The sequence below is a fragment of the Tribolium castaneum genome, chromosome 3 (genome assembly GCF_031307605.1).
Source record: "Tribolium castaneum strain GA2 chromosome 3, icTriCast1.1, whole genome shotgun sequence".
In the NCBI taxonomy this organism is placed as follows: Eukaryota; Metazoa; Arthropoda; class Insecta; order Coleoptera; family Tenebrionidae; genus Tribolium; species Tribolium castaneum.
The window spans coordinates 17,849,529-17,869,400 of NC_087396.1; the positions used below are offsets into that span (position 1 = coordinate 17,849,529).

General features: G+C 36.5%; 1 protein-coding gene and 1 long non-coding RNA gene across 4 annotated transcripts in view; one reads left to right on the plus strand and one right to left on the minus strand.

The window, feature by feature from the left end:
* The window catches only part of side-II (sidestep II), a 142,605-nt gene that overhangs the window by 75,291 nt on the left and 47,442 nt on the right, over positions 1–19,872 (plus strand). The window lies entirely within an intron of this gene.
* LOC135265656 (uncharacterized) lies at positions 16,171–18,555 on the minus strand. The gene is made up of 3 exons (XR_010333403.1): positions 18,357–18,555; positions 18,051–18,302; positions 16,171–18,004 (listed from the first exon to the last, which is right to left on the minus strand). It is a non-coding gene; the product is annotated as an uncharacterized LOC135265656 (long non-coding RNA).

Below are 19,872 nucleotides of genomic sequence, written 5' to 3' on the forward strand. Positions count from 1 at the left end.
TATGAATTTTCCGGCAAAATGTCGTCTCGGCTTGTCGTGCATGTATGAGTTTAATCGCGGTAGCACGCTAAGCAATTTCCACGTGTCTATTTGGTTGTATTATGAAATCGCGTAGCGTGTAATGGTCTGGTAGAGATGATACCCGTACCTATTTCAGCAAACACGTAGAGACGATCGTCGGTACCAACTAAGTGTTTATAGGTCTCTGAGGGACAGGAATACACGCTCTTATATCAAATAGATACGCTATTATCTTCAGCTGTATTATGGACCCGCAGTGAGCAAAAAGTCGGCTTCATTTTCCATGCACTGGCTGCAACGCTATTTTAAGTTTTGTGTTGGGGCGGTGTTTGTTGTTGGTGTTGTTGCAAATATCAAGTAGCAGGACGGGTGCTCTGTGACAAATTTACATGAAAGCGAGTCTAATCTAGAAGGGAAATGAATATGTAATTTGACAAGAAATACAAAACTTTTTAGAGAAAAAAATCCTTAATTATGGAAGCTGTATAAATTTTCATACACAGCGCAATCCGTTTTAGATTGTTTTATTAATGCAAGTTCCTCGAGTCGGAAACTATTAAAATTGCCAACTTCACTGACAGCAATGGATAGGCAGCAAAAAACTCAACCTAATGCAAAAGTTCTGGCACAATTTCATACCGAAGTAAGGAGGCGTATCGCACTCTGATTTATATTTATTCTAGTTTTAATGGCAAAAGTCTTAGGCCGACTTCTAAAAACTTCATGAGAAAACAAAGCTGACACCGGCTGAGTTATTCTTTTGAGTTTTGTTTCACGTATAAGAGAAAATATTTATGTTTGCTCGGTAAAAAGCTCAGATTTCCAGATACCACAAGTGGGAAAATTGAATTCTATTTTCGCGAAAAATCTTTAAAAGATTTTATAAAGTGTTGAATCTGAAATATAATCTCTCAAACTGTCTCCGCGTTATTCATCAACTTGTCGCTTGAAAATTTGCATGCTAAACAATGATAAAATTGCAAATTTTGAAACACTTAGACCACGGTGTTGGTTGCAATTTTCTTGAACATGCTTTGCTAAAGTGAGTGTTTGCTCAACAGTAATTTTAGAAATATTTTTGGACAGGTTTTTGTATTTTTCCCCCGGATCCAATTACGAAATAGTCAAGTGAAACAAATCTGGGTTTTGGGCTTGTCGTCGTTCGTCTCGTATTTATTTACGTTTTCGCATGAATTCTGGAGATTCCTCTAACTACACACAACTGTCGCGCTCGGAATTTTTCTGTTGGTATTTCATTTCACGTAATAGATGCGGCAAAAGAAATAACCCATTGTTGCCTTGGAATGTACAACCTACGTCTTTGTCTCGCGTGCCAACATTACAGTGATTAAATCCCCTTTAACTGTCCATTACTGCACCCTGTCCATAAACCAAGTCACACTAACCATCGGAATCGCCGACTTTAACCACCCATTAAAACGTATCACGAATCAATTCTTAAGTGAAAACTCGTTACCAGCTCATTAAGCTGCAGCTTTGGCTCGAGTCTTTGTTGTGTCGGAGGGCAAAGCGCAAGTTGTAATTCTGGAGGGCTTTTCAGCGAGCTCACGTCGCGTTTTCAAGAAAGCACAGTTCTGACTTCATATGCGGCAGAATTTCACTCTATTTCCGGTTAGTTCCGCGCTGCCGCAAACCGAGAGATGATTCTGGGGCCATATACGCAGTTGCTTTTACTGTACGTATTGTCTGAAAAATGGAATTTTGCTGAAAGGAAGTTTTACGAAATGCGCGACTTTGAGACGGGATTAAACCTATCGCAAATTGGAATGCTGTATTCAGCCACGAGTGGAAAACTAGGAGCAATAAAGGAAAAAGGAAATAATGGCGAATGGAAATGATGTCACTTACACGACTGCAGGAATTGCTCGAAGCCCCCACGAAACAGTTGTCAGTTGGTCAGATGATAAGAATTACCCGCTTTTTGTGTCAAATAAAAATGAATAAATGGGGTCATTTTAAAAAACAGAAATTTTATTTTTAAGAAAAAAACTCCCGTTTAATATTTTAATAAAGTGGATGTTTACAGTTAGTTTGAACGGTAGAAAGGCGTTGCATTTGTTTACAAGCAGAAGAAAAATATGAAATAACGCAATCAAAAACTGTGACCAGGAAATTAATTGAAATCATCCAAAAACACAATTGGGATGCTAATGCAATAAATATTTGCTTAGCTATAATTAATTGAATTTTCTCAAGACAAAAAAGTAAGAGATTAATTAAAGTCGACAAACATTATTTTGTGTTTGCAGAAAGCGCAGCCAGGAAATTTCACAATTTCCATCTTGAAGCAAAATATTTTAATGAAACCGTAATCATTATTCACTTAGAAGATAAAAATAACAATGGCTTGCAAACCTCTATTTTAATTAAAACCGCATCACAACGTCAAACAGTTTTTTAGTTATGCAATAAATTTCATTGGTCGATAAAAAATGGTATTGCTTAAAGCACGCTTTTTCAGGGATTATGGATTAATGATATTTTTTATTCACTGCCAATGAAGCTATCTCTGTGTGCTTTTCGCTGCTTCAGTTTTAAAAGAGAGAGAGTTGCACTCCGAAAACGGACTGAAATAAAAGCCAATGTTAACCCAGCTGCTTTTTCTCACGAGTAATGCTAATGTTTTCGCAACCCCTTTAGCGATATTTTAAGCTTTACTGGATAATATTAAAAGTTTATATAACATTTATATTCTTTCTAAAGTAGATTTTAACACCTGATTTAATGCACTTTTATTCGTCGCAAATCTTGTCAAGTCGCTGAGATTTTTGATTATTTAAATGGCAATTTATTCAGTGTATCATCGCTCGAGATTTTTGTCCTCGCTTCATGAATCATAAATGTTCCATCAGACGCACTTCTTATGAAAACTTCATAAAACTGGATGTAGGTCAGCAGTTATTTTCTTACTGATCTATAATACGTGGCGTATGATATGTTCGAGTGGGGGAAAATTCGAGAGATTTACTTCATTACGATGTATAAATATGCAGCTCACATAAAACCGAGCTTTTTACTCGTAAATAATGCAGTTGACGATCGGGCTTAGAATGGAATATATGAAAGTAAAGCCGTGGGAAGAGTAATTCCGTTTTGGTCCGTATGGTTATGATCTGGGCCCACCTTGCTTACCCTATGAATAAAATATCGCGCCATCTAATTATGAGGGTGCGACTCGGAAATTTCGGTTTCATTCTTGAAGGCTCGGTACATTGTCGTAAAGTTGCTCCAAGTCGAACTTTGCTACATGCATGAATAGGAAATAAATTGGAAATCTTAGCTCATGTTTTCCATTTTGTATCGAGGGCGCGATATTTTATTCATCGAGTAAAATGCACTTTGGTATTTTTGTGTTGGAGTAACATTAAACGAGTTAGAGTTTTCTCCGTGAGCATTTTCCCCGCTTCATTTATTCCGTCGAGGGAGATATTTGAAAAATTTTGCTTATACATACCCCATCAACAGCACCATATAAAACATGATCAAGCGTAACTTTGATGTCTGAAATAAAACACCTTACCCCTAAAAACCCTCGTCTTGTATGCATAGGAACGCTAACCCAATGAAATTTAAATTTAATACTTAATAAAAAAATACACTCGCCCTGTGAGTCATCCCGCACTGATATACTTCCTAAGACGGAGGCTCCGACGCTTTTGACATCAATGCGGTTATTGGACAGTAAAATTTTGAATTTATGACGTTGTCAGCACTGCCGGTATATGTGTTTTATGAGGGGTGTTTCCGCTTTCTAATCCCGGATAATGCAGTAGACATGAAGATCAGATTAAACCTGATCGTAAATGTCGACGCTGAGATGAATTCTGCTTACTCATGACTTAAAAATTAAAAGTGGGGCATGTGAGCGGAAGAAATGGCGCTTTTAGATTAAATATAAAATCGTCTCGCTGAAATGTGATAGCGCCGGGCCTAGATTTTGACACAGCAGCCCCATAATGATTGGTAGCATCTCCGATCGACATTCGTTAACGAATCTGCCTGTAATTGGCGACAAATCCGGCGTTTAGTTAGTTATGTATTACCCTGTCATTTCAGATTGATTTGACAATAAATTGTATAGGTGTTCATCCGATTGCCAAGGAAATTATACAGTCGAAGAGGTGCATACGTCACTGTAGCTCTATCCGGATAATTGGAAGCCGCGACGTCATTAAATCCTCTTTAGGCAATTAGCCAAATTTAGATATTGGGCGGTGTTTGCGAGCCCTCGTTTATGTGTCATTTCATTAATACATAAACAGGGATGAGGTTCATTATCATATAATGGATGTCTGTGCGGGTCTATGCACCTGCTCCACAACCTCAGTCTTAATTGTGGCCAGAGTATCGATCTGATTATATCGCGTTTCTAATCCTAATTGAATTCCGAAATTAATCATTCGAGAAAAACCTAATGGAACAAGCCTTTGCTCGGAGCGAACGGAATTTGTTTGCTGCTAAACAGCTTTGATAACATTCCACTATTAATTTGGACAGACAAGCGCGAAATTTCTAAACCCGAACGCCAAACAAGAAATCACTCGACGTTTTTTACAACGCAAAGCAAAAATTATCGGAACATATCAGCAATCGCGACCCTTTATTACGTTTTACGAGCCGTTGTAAAAAAACTGTACTTTACGATGATGGAAAAACTATTAAGCAAGGGTTTGCGGTGCTTTCAAACGATATTAAATCTTGCACCAGTTAATGGAAAAGCAGAAACGTATAAAAAGTTTGCATGAAGTGCTCTAATTACCATTTTACCTGTCATCTCTACGCGCAAATGCACAACGTTTGATGTGTGTTCTAAATTGCTGCATCAGCTCCAAAATCATGCTTTCTCGTTTAATTAAATAATTGCCATCTCTAAATTAAAAAATAAAAAGAATTATGGGTTTGTTATTGTGGCGGCAAAGCACCATTAGCACGGCTAATGTTCTGCGCCAAATTAACATTAGTCTTTTTTAAAAAGAACATTTATTTAATGACTTTAGAACAATGCGTTTTTAGATAACGCTAAGCTAAATTCGCGTTATAAATTGCATTAGTTAATTTTACGAATACATCCCAGTTTCAGTCGGAATTATGAGCAGACGAGGACGCAGCTTACAATAGTTACACGAAATTAAGTTATGAAATTCGATTGGGAGATAGTTATGTGGTTCTTGTTCTCTAATTTGTTAAAGCCAATCTATTCTAATTCCTCTAATTGTTGTTGCTTGCAAAGTTTGGACTGTAGTTTTAACAGCACCTGCGGCCGTTAAATATCAAATTTTGTGTTTTTAAGTGTCTGATTTGAGAAAAATGCATTAGCCCCCCATCATCACATAATTACTAACCAGACCCTAATGTTTGGGTAAACTAAAATATAGAAGCACGCAAACACCTGTGAACGCGAAACTCATTACGTGGGACTTTATAGGACAGTTATTTGAGTACAGCCCGCTTATTCGGGTCCTAAAGAACGGTTTCCATTCCTCCTGAACGTTCGTCGTTTTATGGAGATTCCTCCGCTTTAGTTAGTTCGTAGGCTGTCCCGGTCTTATTCTCCAAATTAAAGACTGTGAGTGTAACACACTGCATTCCAGCTGAGTGTAATGAGTGGCACCCAATTCTCCACTTAATATTGAAAACAATTCAGATGCCTCTCGATCTGACTCTAATGGCCAGGAGATGAAGTGTCTCTTAAATTAATTACCTGTTATTAGGATGTATTTAGTTATAACAGTTTGGGACCGACCACCGAAAGTCAATAATAACTTTGATAATTACAAGAGAATCAAAATTAACGTAATTTGCGTTAGTTTCGTCCTAAACCGAGAACACTAAGTGTCTAATGGCAATAGTTGGCAAGAATTATTGCAGGACTTGGAGAGACGCTGTTTCAAGTGGCTGTGTTTGTCGTTTTTGTTTTATGACTCCACATTTTAAAGAAATACTAAAATAAAAGCCTCATAGTCTGTGCATGTCCTGAAAAATTTAGTAGCTTGCTAAAATGTATCTCCCGGCAATATCTCTTTTATCCTTAAACTAAAAACAGAGGAAATGGTTTTCGATTTTGCAATTTCGAGCAATCATTATGGCACACACCAGACATGTTTCGTTTTAAAGTATCTCAAGTGGTTTGAACTTAAATAATTAAAAGACCGCAAGAGCTAATTTCCTGCAAACACAGGTCGATGGTCGGCTAACTACAAAGCAGTGAACACCGCAGCAAACCCACGGTATTACTAAACACATGCCTTTTCCCATATGCCACTTGCATCACATACAAAGCCGTGCCATCCAGTGAATACACAAACCAGATCATTTGCACAAAATAATTATTTCATTAAAATTTTACACGTTAAGAAGCAACACAGCTTAGACGCATTCGCCATTCACTCTTTTGAAACGAATTGGAACTTCTCCAATTTGAGACAGTCCCCAATCACCACAATCCAATTTGAAACCTTTTAAGAGAAAGATGTTAGTTTACGTTAATAACGTGCATTTAGGCGGAACAGCACATTTTGTGGCAAAATAAATGAGCGATCGTTTTGAGCTCGCCTCTGCGGTTTGAGCTTAAATATTTAGTTAAAAATTGTTTAATGTTTAAACATTACAGTTTCAAATGTATTACTAATTGTAGTCTATCCTAAATCTTCCTGACACGTACATTTAATTTGTTCATTGCGTTGGTAAATTTTGGTGGAGGCGCCGGGCAAATTTTCCGTTCAACAATGTAGTGTCTGAAATTAGTGCGGAATTAGGTGGTTTAAGCTGTTTATTTATACAGAACAAGTAGAAAAGCTCGTGTAGCATTTCGCCGCTGAAATAACAGGATTTCAATTTATTTCCAAACAAAAACTTAGGTCCCGTGTAAAAACATCTGAAATAAAATAAAACGGCGGCCTCTCTTTCAGCTCACACAAATCCTGCAAAGCGCATACATATTTAAACCGGGCTAGTTGTTGCGGAACTGAAAGAACAGTTGGCACATAAGCAGGAAGAGATCTGTCAGCCGGTTTGCGATGACACCAGTGTGGAAACTCACACCGGCTGCATTTATAATTTAAACCGTGTTTGTGCGCTTTTTTGGGAAAAAATTCTTTGAAAGAGTGGCTGGAACGTCTCCCTGGTAGCACGTTAGCGATAATCGTCTTTCTAAGTTTAATAATACATCATCGAGTTAGCCGTGTGTGGTAGTTTTGGGCTAAGTAGGACGTCATAAATGAACACCTTTACAAATTCCCTAAATGGTGAGTTAATCCCTCCCTGAACTAACCCGCAAAATCCCACACGTTGGCCACTACATATCTGTACAGTCGCCATATTTGATCTCACTTTGAATGCTTAATTGCGGTTTATTAGGAACTTAATGCTTGTGTCATAGTTTGCCTCGAACCTAAGACGTGAATAGCAAACGTTTGGGTTAATTTCATTTTGTTTATTCAAGCTTCTGTAAACAAACAAATTTATTTATTCAAACGTCATGTTTTACATGTATATCAAATTTAATAAACACTCGACTTGGTTAGAACATTTTGTTTGCAACTAAAACGAAATAACACGGTTAGTTAAATTAAAATATTCTATTTTGGGTTGTCTTTGCTTAATGAAAATGGAAACGTACCTTACATTTTATTTTTAAAATATTATCCAAATAATACAGAGAATGATTCCGTTCAAAGAGTATCTAATTTAATTTTCCAGAGCAATTCATCGTTTGGTTTTGTTTGCAAAAGCTTAATAAAGGTAAAAAGGAATACAATAAATTCAGCTACCGCTGTAATGAAGTACAGAGCAAGAACAAAGAAAATGCAATACCGGAGAGGATAGACTAGCATTAATAAATTTATTCAAGACGACAACGATTATGTAAAGTGAAACGTTTGTTGGTTTCGATGCAATCATTTTCTCTAGTGCGATTTTGCAGTGCAAATTCTTTTATTTTAGGTGGAGAAATAGTAACAAAGGTAATTGGCGCGACAGGTACAGAATGTCATATTATGACACTCTCTGCAGAGAAATGGGAGAATAACTGTGATTATTTACCCTTAGGACATAATAAAAACTTCCTAAGTACACATGTTCCACTTTCACGAAAACAGACAAACATGAACTTTGTGCTAAATTATGAAATACATGTTAGAGTCGTTACTTCTCATTAAAAGTTATCTCGTTAAAATTTTAGCATGCTAGCTTTTATTTTTCTTGAAAATAGTATTTATTTAGTTTATTAGAAACTCCAATCAAAACGTGAGCAAAATAATTTATTTCTTTACCTAGAAGTGGATTAATTAACACTGTCGCAGCTTTCAGATTAAGAAACGCTACAAGCACGGAACGCGTTTTTTCAAAAAGTAGGTAAACAGTGTTTTTATTCACGTGGTACATTTCTGGGTTAATTTGAGTTAATTGTAGTATTCTTATGTAAATGGCGGTATAAATAATTCGCGGTGGTTTGAAGCGCGGTGACTAATTGATAATCATGCATTTTAATCGCGAATCCACGAAAATAGCATTCATCAGAGATGATAACATGTAAATTGCGGTCCGAATAGAAATTGTTTATAAACAGGCCGCACTGATTGCTGATTACGAACGTCATCCCGTCGAATTATTAGTTTCGCGATTCGTTAAATATTAAAATGTTGCGTCAAAACCCAGTTCCTGCAATCAAAACTAGCATTAATGGGGCAACAATGGCGTTTCAAGCATCGGCATCATCTTATTTGTATGTAAATCCTCGCGAGCTGCTAGCTGCGAATCGCTGGGGGCTTATTACAGATTCATGGACGCCACTGTCGTTGACAGAGGTGAGATCTGGGGTCGGCGGATTCATCACTCCAATTAGTGTTTAATCTAGGGGGTAGACTGCGGCCGACCTGTTTGTTATTATCCCATTTCGTTTCGGAAATGGTCGACGACACCATCAGTCACCTCTAATTAACTCGAAATATCTAAGTCTGAGTGCCATTAATATAGATAATTGTTGATTCGTCTAGCTGGAACCGAAGGGACCCCTTTATGGAACGATTCAACATTTTCATTACAAACAGCACTTGCTCTTTTGTTCGGAGAGCTTTCAAGCAGACGTGGCTTTTGCTGCAAAATTAACACATCTCGAGGATAATCCCTGTCTTTGAAGCGCCGCCCGTGCTACAAAAACTGATTCACAGGGTTGCTTAGTAAAATAAATCCGAGTTTTGGTTGGACGGTGGAGCTTCAAAAATCCAAACTAAGATAGTTGTAATAAAGGAGTCGGAGGAGAGCGTAAAACTTTGTCATATAGTTTGAGTTTAATTAATATTTAGCACAAAGTTCCGTACTGAACTAATTAATAGACTCTGGTGAAAGAATAGGTGTTTGGAGTAGTTTGCATATGCCTCTGTCGCAGCGTATTTCAGCCCTGTCACTTTAGCGAGATCTTTCCTTTGCATCTATATTAGTTTGGAAACTCTGTCGAGACCACTCTTGCTGAAAATTGCATTTAACCAAACGAAATTTTATAAAAAGTCATTTCTAAGTCGCGTCTCGGAAACGGTAATAATATTAAAAATATTCAAAATGCGTCGAGGGTGCAACAAGTTGAAAGACTAGACGCATATTTATCGAATATAGTTGGAAGCGAAATCCAATATCTTAGATAATTATCGTGGTTTAGTTATAAGTCGGATTTGGGACTTGTAATACGTACATAGTTTTGGTGGCAATATCTGGCTTTACGACGTTCGATTGTGAGCCGGCTTGGGGTCTTCGTTTAGAATGCGGTTGCTATGTGTAACTTAGGACCTGTAATTATAATTACAAGCACAAACTCTAACAACGTTCAATTTTCTCTCCACTAATTCCCAGCGATCTTAATACAAGAGTTGCGTAGCTGCTGCAGCGAGTACACAGCTTGCCAAACTCTACAGGGTGTGACCGGGAAGAAAAATAAACTATAAATAATCCCAAGGAGTTTACTTCATAATTTTGCGGAGATTCACTGAATAGATCTGGGTCTAGCATTGTATCAGGTTTGACTAAGATTAGGATATATAGGGTGTATAAAATATAAAATAAATGAAATAAAAAATTAATAAATATTTATTTACCGAGTTTGATTGTAAATCGGACGCTTTATTGCCGAGTGGATTTTTAACGAGGAATTTATCATCCACGAGGTAAGACAAATGAACGGATTTACACAAAAACGAGGTCAATATAACATTCGATTTAGGCTCACAAGGTTTAAGATTGCATTACATTTGTTAAAAATAATCTGACGTTTTGTATTGACAAATGCCAAAAAGTTATCAAAACTTTCTTACACAGGAGAAAAACAATAAACTTTGAAAAACGAAAACATTTTTTCTATTTTTAATTTTCAAAGTTTCGCAAATTTACTTGAAATTTAGAAAAGATATCATATTAAAACGTGTGACTACCTATGAGTATAAAAAAAGTACCAAAATATTTTTGTTGTGATAGTGACGGACAATTTAAACAATTTACAACAGTGAAATTCGTTGATTTAAATATAAAATTTAAACAAACTAATTTCTAAACACTGATCGGCTCGTTTGTACAAATGAAAGGAAGAAAACATTGAAAATTACAAATAAGAATTTTGCAAAATAATATACAAAGTGTCACAGCTAAGACTTTCAAGCTTAGTATCTCAATTATTTGTCAGCGGATTGTTATGAAATTTAAAATGCACATATTTTAGAAGGTGGGACAATTAGGGACGAAAAAATGATCTCAAGTTGAAAATGTAATTTTAGAACAAATTTCTTTTATTTAAAATTAAGCGAAATTAGTATTGGATCATTTAACCCCGAAAAATAGATGGCCACACAAAAAATTAACCAAATCGCTCGGCTGATTCAAGAAAAAAATTAGATTTTGTTGTTAAAAACATAATCCAAATTTTAAAAATATTTGAGCAATCACTTCTTGAAACAACTGGAGATGCGGTATTTTGTGTCCTGCTGTCAAAAGTAGTGTGCTGGCAGAAAAGTAAAATGGTTTTAATTTGGTCATATTACTTTAAAAACAATCAGTGGCAGAAATTTCTGTATTGTTGAAAAAAGAAACAATGTTCGTCTATGGAATGTGTCGTTGGAATTTTTCTGAAATGTTATTCAAATGAAGCCTTCATCAAATTTAAAGTTCAAAAAATCGTCAACAATTTGAAGACACAGGAAGCGGACGTGAACCAAATTGAGTGAAGACAAAACACGTCACTGGAAAGGAAGAAATAGTTGGGGCTGTAATTCAAGCTCTTGAAGAGAATCCCATCTGCAGTTATGATAAACATTTTTAAACTCCTGAATGTTCAAGTGTCTAGAATGTTTCAGTTGTTGTTCAGTTTTTTAGTCCGTTTTGAAAGAATTAAAGCATCCAGTACAACAAGTAATTCAAAAATATTGTTTTTTAACTTTGTAAAGGTAGTAGGAGTGAGCAAAATTCATTGATAGTGTGCATCTGTTTTATAGGAACCTAGGCTTTTGTATATTATCCAGGTTTAACAGTTTGTTTTTTATTTTTCTTGTAAAACAGACGTCTTTCGCGGACGAGTTTTTTCTTACAACATTTTTAATCAATGATTATTTTTTTAATAAAAGTCTTAAAAGACTTAACATTTTAAAAAGGCATGAAAAAATTACTTTTTTAAGACTTGAGTTGTGACAATAATTGGATTTTAATCTTAAACTTCTAAAATATCTGCATTTTAAGTTTTACAAAAATCCGTTGACAAATATCTAAGATATCAGGCTCGAAAGTCTTCGGTGAGACATATAAAAGTTGTTGTATCGATGAGTTTTATCACGTGGTAAAATTGATACACGTATTTCTGATACACTCTGTATAGTGGCTTTTCCTGATTTTTCTTGTGTGCATTCGATGATTATTAAGGCATCCTCATATTTATTATTACTTACAAATTTTTCGGCAAGTGAATATCTAACAACTTGAACGACCACCCACATGACTTTGTTTCAAGTAAATCGCAAGTTTTAATAACTTTATAAATTAGTTACATTAACTTGTATACCAAAGAAAATAAAAAAACTAGTTGCTCGCATAAGTCTATACCAAGGAGTATAAACAAAAATTTCAAATACGTATGAAATAATAATTCAAAAATCTATGTTCTGAACAGTGGGATCTTGTAGTTTTAGTATTGGTTTTCCAAAGCTTTAAGCCGTTAAATTCGTTTTAATATTCTTTTTCTAATTTGGCTTTTTTGAATATACGTAATTGACTAATTTCTGAGAGAGCCTACTCGTAATGTCTAATATGCCTCCTGCTCCTCTTGAAACGTAATTGTTGGATATTATGATAGTGATACATTACAGAAAACAATTTACAAAAATTGATATGCATAAAAGCAGTGTCTAAATTAATTTAATATTGGTGCTCGCTATTGAAATTTTGCAGCGTTAGGCGCTTGGAAAATTACATGCATTTTGATGAAGCGGCTTTATATCGCCAATATGTGAACTTTGCGACAACAATTTCAACGAGGCACTCCATTGCAAATTGCGATAAAAAACTTCTTCTGATTTCCCGCGGAATCGTACGAGACAAAATCCGTTAATTAATCAGTCTCTCCCATGTTACGGTTGCGCGAACACTGTTACAAAATGAAAGCACTTAATTACGCCGCCGAAAATCGAAACAACACTGTTGCTAGTGGCTCGCCTTCAATGTGAATATTTTATCGACGGAGGCAATTTGGGCGCTAGCCCGTAAATATTTTGCATAACTTTATCAAAACGGGCCATCATAAACGAGACATTATTCGTGTCCCGGGACGAATTTAGACGACTTGGTCCTTACCGCCGGGTCACTTGTCCCGAATCTCCTCCCAAATTACCTACGCAAAATTTTAGTAGTTTTGCGTTGGGAGATTGGGCCGTGGGGCCGTTTACACATGTGTTGCTTGCCTAATCTGGTTTAATGTTGAATTTTCACTCGTGAAATATGATTAAGTCAGGATGAAGTCATTACCGGTCGCAGACAAGCATAGCATAACACTATCTAAAGCATCTAAATGCATAAAGGCCTCGCTTGCGGCTGGATCTTGAAAGTCAAGTCAAAGCTAATAACATGCCGTGCATAACCAAGAGTTGGAAAAATTAGACCTAGCATGCTTATCAATTATCGCCACCAAAATATTTTTATATTTTTTAACAATAAGGTTTCATTCAAAGGCTCGTTTTTTTATAGTTTGTTTTGTTATTGTTTAATCTTGAAAATATACTACTTATCAAAAATTCGTAGCGATAGCTTGTCATGAGACGGGGTTTAAGCTTTAAACTTGTGCAAGCGTCAAATAAGTGATTTGGTGGAAGTAAGCGCCGGAAATGGTTGTTGGCAAAAACTCCTTTAATACTAATACAATATGGAGCGTGTTGTGGTAGTAGATCCATCATGTATTCAGGCGAACAAGTAACGTAGCACGAAAGGTTTGAAACAAAAACGGCGTGATAAATGTCACACGTTATTGACATAGGAAGCTCGCAAGCTGCCTTTTATTTTGACATTTCTGTCTGAGCAGCCAGCATTGCATGAAGTAACCCGCGGAATCAAAACTTAAATTTCGTAATATTTCCGTGGTAAAAAATTTCAGCAGAGCGTTCGATTATGCGCGCATTAGTCTGCAGCTCGCCGCATTAGACAAAGTGCATAAATAGTTAAAGGGCAATTTGTGAAAGTTTTAAAAGCGGCCAGAAATAATAAATAACAGCAACGATGGAGCATTTACTAGTTAAAGAAGTAGCGGAGTAATCGGTAAAACCTGCGCTGCACCTTCTGTTCCTAAGAAATTGCGCATAAAATTTTCAAGATACTTCGTCTCTGAACAGTTTTTCCAACACTCTCCGCGATATATCAGCTCTAATGCCGTCCGTTCGTTTCCGGAAACTTTTTAGGGGATTTTTTGCAGGACGAAGCAGCCGCCTCTGAAAAACTTCCGCATTTGTCTGAAATTCGTCAATGCTCTCCACTTCCTTGCCATTTTTATCAGTGACCTCTCCGATCTGACCGCGACTATTTGTCACGCACTTTTTTCTTCCGAATAATTAAAAGTTTTCAAATTTGCGTTAAAGCTAGGCTTAGTTTGCATTCAGAGAGAATTAAATAAAGGGACATAAAACGCTCGCATCAGCTGGACGGATGAGAATTGCTGATTGTCTCGTGAAAAATTGATGGGGTTGTTAAACGTTCAATTTATAGCATGGGTTGGTTTTCATTATTGCGTTACCTACACGGCTGGTTTTATTGTGATTACGTTGTCATTCCTAAAGGACTCGACTGAATGTCTTTCAATCTTGTACGAAGACCGGTCGAGAGGTTTAGGTCAGCGATGTTTTAATACAAACCGAATCGGTTGGGATTTCCTTACGGCCCAATATAATTTATTTATAAAAGGAAAAAAGCACCACTTACTCAACCCTTCATTAAATACGTATTGAGCCGTTATTGGGGCCCAGAATTTGAGATAGCCTTTATTTCAGGAGTTGCCTAAAATATTCACCTTGCTTTGGGTATTTAAATATTCAGAGGCAGCTCGTCGCTTGACCATAGAAAGGAGTGCCACAAAAACTGTAATGGAACACACAAATACAGGCATTCCTTTTACTGCACTAAAAGCTATTTGAACAAATAAATTATTTCTTTCGAGACAACGCTGTAAATATTTTAAATGCTTTAATTACGCAGCTGTGTTAGTAAAAAATAACGCCGGTGCTAGCTTTGAAACTTATGAGTCTACAAAACACACATTTGTCTGACACGCCATCATTTCATTTTCATTATGAAAGACGTAATAAACTAGACTTGACCAAGTAAAAACCATCTGCATGTAATTTATTTTGCAATTTTTTGTATCTCATTAAGTAATTTGAAATGTATATTACGACAGACAAAATATTGCATTCATATTTCAGCTTTTTATTACCAGCTGGTCCCTCTGCCGGGCAAAACTGAAGTAAAAACGTTTCAGATTACCGTAATATATGCGTTATAATAATTAATTTTTAAAAAGCGGCGTGCACTCCAAATATTAAAATTCATTTAGATAACAATTGTTGTAAATATTGCGCTCGCAATGAACCGGTTTTATTATAATAGCAGCGAGCGCAATCACTTTGCTTTATTTTCCTTTTTCCGCTTTATTTTCCCAGATTTTATTTTTTCGCAACAGTAATTATCACCTTTTGATTAAACTAATGGACTATTCATTACCCCCGAGTTATTTAAACCGGACATTTTTCACCTTTACACGACGAAAATTTGCACGAACTTAATCAACCATCAATTACTAAACTCACAATGAAATTTTTTACTCTGTTTGTGGACTGGATAGTGGCACTAAAGGTAAAAAAACTCTTCGGCAAAACTGTAACGACAGGAGGAGACAGTAATACCGCAATATATCGCAACGTTAATTGAAACAGCTCTGGCCCTGCAGTAATTGTCTTCGTTGCAACTGCATTCTTTGGAGGATACCGTAAATAAGTTACAGTCCCCGGAAGCAAACCGATACCGAATATCAAGGTTAGTTTACAACGAAATGTGGTTTGCGAAGACGACGTCGATTTTATACCCCATTCAAGAATTATTATACTAATTGACGAATTTGCCTCTTGAGAATTCGGTAACTTCCAAGAATTGAGTTTTAATGACAACCAGAGGTGATAATTTTGGTAATAATTTCAAAATATATTGTGTTTTAAAAATTCCGAGCCAAACTTTTCGTTTATTGGGGAAACTTTTCCACTAGTGGCAAACTGTCAACACTTTGGAAATTAGTCGTATACAAGATTTAACGACCTGGAGTTCGACCTTTTCATAATTGTAGCAGCTGTAATTTTACATTACTTTGTGCCTACATTGGAAAAGTACAATTCTGAAGCGATTTTTGAAATTCAATATTCATTAATGACAAAGGCTTTTACATCAAACACTTTGCATCGAACTGTTGACAAACCACTTAAATTCGCCTCTTTGGAGGTTATTATTGCGCACAAGAGCTTGAAATATTGCTGTCACGTTAAATATTCAAAGACGGGTTTAAACATTATTGTTGTAACAAAATGGCCAAAAAGCAAACCCCGAAATTATTGACATTTTATTACGCATCAATAGAAATGTACATATTTATTAACAATTTCGCCGATTAACAAATATGAAACTCGACATAATATACAAACTAATGGACGACTAAATCGCACATTAATAACTTGATTGACGGATTTAGTCCTCGAACGCTGTTTCAGTGTACCAGTCTTTGTATGACATAGTGGTCATTAACTCCACGCCATTGTCCATCACACCCCATTTATCTTAAAAGGCGATCATTCCGAACACGTCCGAAAAGAGCACCAGAAGAACTACCACTTCATTCTGACCCCACTAGATAATCCTCTGCCAAAAATTGCGTCTAATTATCGCCTCCGAAAAGTTCCGAGTTAAAATTAATAAACGCAATTTAGATCATTCCAAACATCAACAGAACAAACTTTTAAAATTCATTTAACAAGTTTGCGGCCTTCAGCCTTTCTTCTGCCAATGAAGTCGCAAAATTAAATTCACTAAATAAATAAAATACGCGCTACTGTAAGTAACGAAAAGAGAGATGAGTAGAAACCGTGCGGAATACCGCCGGCTGGCAATTACCGACTCCACGACGCTCCCTGAATCGCCAATGTCATTGTTTCAGATCAAAGTAGAACAAGGCGGGGCTCAAATAAAACCAAACAGGAATTAAAGCCGCCATAATGGTGGAGGCGCCGGGCAAGGGCATTTTCTTTTTAACTTTGGCAAACATTAGTGTTTAAAATCATTCTAGTTTAAAAAATTATAAATGTTAAGATAAGAAATTGGGCAATTGCGGGTTATTTTTCGGTACAAGCTGCGGCTCGTTATCTCCACTCCGATGGCTTTAATGCCCCTTTCGCCGGTGCAACTGCAGTGAATCCATTCAGAAGCATCCTGAAATTAAAACATCAGTCGGTATTCCACGCCGGTGTTATAAAACACGTCAAATGACGTAATTTAATTTATATCAAGTACTTTTCGACTGAAAGTTGCACAACTTTTAAAGTTTGGCGTGATTGGTTTTCATTTGCTTTGATCGCACGTAACGTTCGAGTAATTAGACAAAGTAACAAAATGGCTAGAGACGGTTTAATCGCTACATTGCGCTCGCAGGAATTTTAAATAATTTCAAAGTTGCAAACATAACTTTTAACGGAATAGAAAATCGCTTTGTTCTGTTTGGATCCACACTGGTTCGTAAAAAATTAATTTAAACATTATCCAACACCACATTTCAACTAAAAGCATGTTAAACATGTTTTTTGTAATTACCCGCAGTACTCTATTCTCTCTAAAAGCGATAACTCGCGCTGGGCTGTATAAAACGCAAAATAGTCTCTTTGATGCGAGTGAATGTGTTTTTTAAAGGCTAGAAAGATGAATGAAAAAATGTCGGGCTTCTATTATTAAGGCGCGCTTATGACTTGTTGTTGAATTTGGAACTTTACTAATTTATACATGAATACATGTTGGGGGCGAGCATTTTATGTGTTGATTATGCGTAATATATTTTTACTAGCGTTCGTAATTATGTATGAAACATGTATACAAATTTAGGCAATTTGTACTCATTTGCCGTTTCAACTAAATGTGCGATGATATCTCTCGACGTACAGTACATGGAAACGCTCTTATTACTCCCAGATTCAAACAATTCAATTCTGTTAATTCTCAAGAAAAACAATGCGTAAATTTCACTTCTGGCCTCACAAAAGGTGAATTCATTCCAGTGGAGTACTTCCGTTTCCGTATGTAAGTAAGATACTTCCAAGAGCGCCATCTGACGTGTTATTGAGGTCTCGTGTTTGCCTTGTAAATACTGAAATGTGAGTCTTGTTGACGAGAAACATAGCATCTGGATCGAGAATATTTCATTTTCCTGAAAGAAGTGTCAAAAAATTTATGAATATTCATGAAGCCAGAACTTTTGAAGCGAATTTTGTGAAGCTCGTCCTGAAACATTAACTCTGTTCACTCGATTAGGTGCAACGAAATGGAATCATTGCTTCTAATCAACCATTCGGATTATATATTCTGTTCGATCTCTTTCACAGCAAATTGTTGGTGTTTGAGGAAGCAAGTCGGTTTGGTCCATTTCCCAATTAATAAATTCTACAGGTGTTTAACCGGCTTAAAAAAGTTTTTATAGCAGACCTGATTGTAAACAGAGGATAAATCTGTAAAAAGAGATAATCATATTTCAGCAGATCAGTTCAGGCTTAAACTATCACATTTTGACTGAAAATCCCGGAACGTGTAGATTTATTGAATGTTTGGTCTAAATTTCGTTCCAACACAAAGAGCGCGCTGTTTTTTCAGCAAAGTATTATTCTCACTTTTATTTTACAGTCGGCTGAAATCGAGTTTACAACAACTAAATACATCACTCCTGGGATGCGGAATATGTAGTGTTATTACGTCAGTAACAAAAAAAATGTCACAGGATATGTCATGCGTAAAACCAGGTTTTCTATGCTTGGAACGCATTGTTGTCAAAAAAACAGTATATCTGTATTTCGCGAATTATTTCCTCGAAAGTGATTAAATTTGGACTGGTCATTCTGCAGGTCAAAAAGGGTCGGTCAAGAGCCTCCATTTTGCTTAAATTAAATTAGAGCAAGTGCACTTGAACAGTGATGCAAGAAATTAAGACCCTCGAATGTCATTTGCTACAGAATGTTGAAACTTTGAATGGTCAAACTTTGGATTAATGAAGGGTTTCATATTTTTGCGGCACGTTCCCGGAGATAAATAAAGGAGTATCAGGAGATGACAATATGAGAAATATGAAACGTGGTTCGATTTTGTGCTAAAATCCATAAAGTGTGTAAAACCGGTGAAGGTTATCGCAGTTATTGATTCTTTATGTGGCGCAGCGAAGAGCCTTGTTTGAGGATTGTCCGAGATAGGGCCGTATTCGTCAGGTCAAAGGACACTACAACAATGTGTATTCAGCACTGAAATGTGTTTCTTCCTTTATTGCCAGATTTACTGGCTTCGATTCGGCCCTGAGGGAGTCCATTCCGGGCTCAAATGTACCCACAGATTTATGTATATTAGATCAAACCATCGCGCGCCAAAAATTTAATAAGAACAAAAGAGACTTCGATCGCGAATTATGGAAATTTTCAGGAGTCGAGCTAATATTACTGTGTCACTGGCAAATAGGGATCACGGGATAAGCATCCCCGAAAGTTTGCGAAAAGGGAGAGGAGAGAGAGCAATCAACGCCAGATTGCTATAAGATTGAACAACCACGAGAAAACACGACGACAAAATATGTTTTCAATAATGCATCTGTTGGCTTACGGAGGAAGTTTATTTGTCGCTTCTTATACATGAAATTCGCCCTCTCTTGTTTACCGGTATTAAAAACGCATTAGGGGAATGAAGACGAGATCATCGCCCCAAAAAATCCGCCAATCTGGAAAAAATTAAACGAAGTGAATTATTCTCAATCCCTCTAAAACACAGTGACTACCAAATTTAAAGCAAACAAGAAAAAAGAGCTATTTTGTTTCTAAACTTTGAAGTGTCCCAAAAATTCGAGGTTTTGCTGCTGTGCAAAACAAAAGGTGAATAGCTGCTCACATTACATGCCACTTTCCAATATTCAATTACTCTACTGCTGCCAACATGTTATTTCAGCATTGCTGATTGCCGCCTTTTAAATTCCAGAGGATTTACACGCGATCTTCCGAACCGTAATGATCCCTAATCCCTGTTATTCCCGGAAGATTTTTCTTC